Source organism: Prionailurus bengalensis, chromosome D1 (assembly GCF_016509475.1).
Source record: "Prionailurus bengalensis isolate Pbe53 chromosome D1, Fcat_Pben_1.1_paternal_pri, whole genome shotgun sequence".
NCBI lineage: Eukaryota > Metazoa > Chordata > Mammalia > Carnivora > Felidae > Prionailurus > Prionailurus bengalensis.
This window is the reverse complement of record NC_057346.1, coordinates 114308488-114312404: the sequence shown is the minus strand read 5'-3', so window position 1 is coordinate 114312404 and position 3917 is coordinate 114308488.

Here is a 3917-nt window from a genome sequence, read left to right as displayed (position 1 = left end):
CTCCGCGGCTAAGACCTTAGGCAGTGAGCATAAGGTCGTGGGGACGGGACGCAAACATTTTGCTAGTGGGTCCCTGGTAGTGAGTGGGGCCCCTGCCGTTTCCACCCCTTGATTCCTGGGCCCGTGAATCCTGGCTCTGGGAGACACAGCCCCGCATGCTGGACACTGACTCAGAGCACGCACGGCCTTTGAGAGAAGCCTGTCCCAGCCCTGGCGGGCATTGCCACCTCACCGGGGCTGTAATGGAGCCACTGTTCTGTCACGGCAGCCGCTACAGTTGGCGGGAGCCGTGGCGAGACCCACCATGTGAGCGTGGACCCAAGGCCACGCTTCGTTTGCGGTGGAGCGAGTTGCTGGGTCAAAGCTCTTCTGGCGGAACACCACGAGGGTGGATGAGGCATCCTGGAAGTCCACGATGTCACTTGGGTGGAACACAGCGTACACAGAAAGCAAATCTGTGTCCCGAAAGAGTGTCTCTTCCAGTAGGGACAGCCCTGCCCTTTCCGTGACGGAAGCTGTGAGGTGCAATCCACCTGCCGGCAGGTGGCTGGCCGGTCGCCCCGGGAATGGTGCCGCGTGAGGGCTCCGTGTGGGTCTCGGCCGCTGGCAAACTGGACAGGCGCTGGCCCACTGCAGCCCCTCGCTGGACATCCCTGAAGGGCCCGGGGAGGGGACATCCTCCCGGGGAGCAGAACCGTGGGCAGCACACCCGGCCGTGCCCCCTGCCCGGAAGGAGGAGGGCTGGACGTGAGGTTACGCACCGATTCGTGGGCCGTGGCGAGTCTGGCTGGAGGGTCAGGGACGTGGAAGGACCACGACTGGGAAACTGATAACAAAGGAATTTGGGGAAGAGGCATGTGGCTAGCCACATCTGTGGATATTCGTGCCCCGAGTGAATGCCCACCGAAGCGGGAGCTCGGCAGAGGGTTTCACAATCAGGTGGGTAGGATGACCCACTCCATGGATGGTAGCCAGCCCTGCCAGTGCCCGCTGGGCCGTGAACAAAGGGGCCGTGGTGGCAGAGAGGGAGGTGACGTGTGGCCCAGCAGCACGGACCTCACCCGCCAAGGCCGGCTGGCTGCCCAGGGCTCCGAAGGCACCTCTGTCCACACTGGCACTTCAGGCCCCATCGGCGGTGCGGGTCCCAGCTGCACAGAGCTTGCACGCGCCTGCACCTACCACACAGCCGGCTCTTTTCTGGGCCCCCCTCGAACCTGGCAGCTCTCGGGGGCCCTCAGCAGTGGGCTCAGTAACACCCCACCGGGCTCGGTGCCTCTGTTTTGGCCGTAGGAGAGGCCGGGCCCGACGATTTGTCCTCCACCGTAGATGACGCATCTCGACGTGCCCCGCACCCCGGGGCCCCTGAAAGTCTTGCTGGAGTAGCAGGCCCTGAACTTCTGTCCGATTGAGGTCCCACCGTCTGGCGTGAATGTGCCGTGCCACCAAGTCCCGGCCGGGTCTCACCTCTTGCTCACTGGGTCCCACAGCGGGATGGCACCGACGCGATGCCGCAGCGTGATGGCGCGGGGACGGGGACGGGGAAGGGGACAGATGTCCGCGTGAGTCCGGCTGTGACACAAGCCGGGTCTGCCCCTGTGGGGGGCAGGGGTGGTGCACTGCAGCCTTTCCAGCTGAAAGCAAACTGCCTCTGGAGGCCTCCCTGACGGGGACGGAGGAAAAGGCAGTGGCCTGGTCAATGGCCGCCCGGCAAGTGCAGGGGCCTTGACTTCCTCCAGCAACGAACCCACCTCGGGTACAGCCCCGGAGTCACCACCCCACTGCGCTCACGATCATCGGCTGCCACCCGCCCTCCAGGACCCTCCTGCCTCCCGCACGGGCCCCGGCCGGCAAGGGGGATGGGGGCAGGCCGGGAATCACCGCCCGCGGCCTTCAAGTCCCGGGTGGAGGCTCAGCGTCTCCACGGCCCCCGGGAACTCGGCGTTGCTGTGCGTGGACTCTCGTCCTGGAGCCAGGCGGTTCCGGAGGCTCCCCTGGGCCTGTCCCGCCACGACGGCCCTCCCTCCACAGTCGGGGAGCCCACGTGGGGAGCTGCCAGCTGCCGAGCATGTCAACTCCCATTACGCTTCCGGGAGCTGGAGAGGAGGCCTCGTGCTGGGGTGGGGGTGGGGGGGGACCCGCTGGCCCCAGTGCGAGGTGGCCCTGGGCTAGAAGTCCGTGGGCCCCCGTGAGCCCCGACTGCTGGTTACAGGGACGTCTGGGGCCTCTGGGAATCGGGGTCAGACCAGAGCCAGGGCCCCGTGCCCCCCAGAGCCTGCTTCTTTCCCCCCCCTCCCCCCGGGGCACTGTCGCCCTGGTAAACGCCACAGGTCCTTTGCGGAAGGCGGGGACAAGGTGGCCGCGCCCGGGGTCCTCCCTCCAAGCACGGGGTCTGGGGCCGTGAACTGGCTCTGGTCTCGGAGCTGACCCGGGGCGGAGGGGGGAGAGGGAGGTGGGAGGAGGGGGGGCGGAGGGGGGAGGGGGGCGGGTGTCTCTCTTGTCGGGATTCAGGTGGGACGTTTGCCTGCTTGACCCAGGACGTTTCTGCTCATACGATCGAGTGTGGATTCCGTGGGCATCCCGTCTATTCCCCGCTAGGAATGCTGTGATCCCCCCACGGTCACCACGCCTCGCTGCGAGCCACACTGTGTTGACGGCCACCCGGACTCCACCGTCCGTCCCGGGAGCCATGCCCAGCTGGCCTTGGGTGGCCGAACCCCGCCCGCCGCTCAGCCCCTGCTCCCTGGGATCCGACTGCCCTCACCGCGTGCAGGTTCCCGGGTCAGAGGCTGGAGCCCCCCGCGCCCCCACGACCCGGGGGGCGTAGCCTGCGGAGAAGAGTGACCACGGATCTCCCCCCCCACAGTTCCGAAGAAAGTCGTGTCATGTGCCCCCTTGCATTGCGGGGGTGAGCACATCTCGAATGACGAACACGCTCCGACTTTCCAATCTCCTATGCCTTCGACCAAGGGAGGCCGGGCCTCTCTGGGCCACTCTGAGCACACCGTCTTCTGGTCCGCGTTCCGGCCCACCAGACTGTGAGAGCCCCTCCTCGGCGCCCAGGCTGCACGGTTAAACCCAGAAACCCGGCCCGGTCCAGCCGCGTCCCTCCCAGCGCCACCCCGACCCGTCAGCACCCGGTCCCACACGCGCTCCCCACACTTGTGCTGTGTGGTTAGAAGGTGAGGATCACCTTCTCGTGAGTCACGCTTGGTGCCTCCCCTTCGGGGCCTGCCGGGGCTTGAGTCCAGGTTTGGCTCTGGAAGCCAGGAGGGGCGGTGGGCTGGGTCCTGAGGAGCAGCCGCCTGGGGCAGGGCAGGGTTCACCCCTCGAGGGAGCGGGGAAGGCCCCTGCCCACTGGGGGAGGCGAGGCCTTTCGCACGGAAGAGAAGCGCGACGGAATTTAGGGGCGCCGCATCCCCAGCTTCTTCGGGGTCTCCCCGCCCGCCTCCGAGTCCACGCACAGGGTGCCAGTCTTCGCAGTCAGTGCCCTCACGTAGCGGCAGATGCCCCACGCGGCTGGGGGCTCAGCGGACATTGTAATTCAGCCAGTCCCGGGGTGAGAGTCCCCACCGGTCTTCTTCGGCGTCAGCCCTGGCGCGGTAGGGAGAGGGCTGTCCGTCCGTCGTCCGGGCGGGGCGCACACAGCGGCTCTGAGGCCGGGAATTCAGGTTCTTGACTCATCCTTTCCCTGAACCCCTCCGTCCAACAACGTTAGGAGCAGCCAAGCAACGTCGCTGTAGACCTCAGTTTTCCAGAATGTTGGGAGTCATTCAGATCCTCGTTTCATGTCAGTGGCTGACGACAGGCTGTAGGTATCTCGTGCGTCCCTGTGGGCAGGTCCCGCCGTGGACTCCTGTGCTGCGTTTGCTACTGGAGAGCCAGTCACGTCTTTAAACCGGAGAGAGGATTCCAGAAAC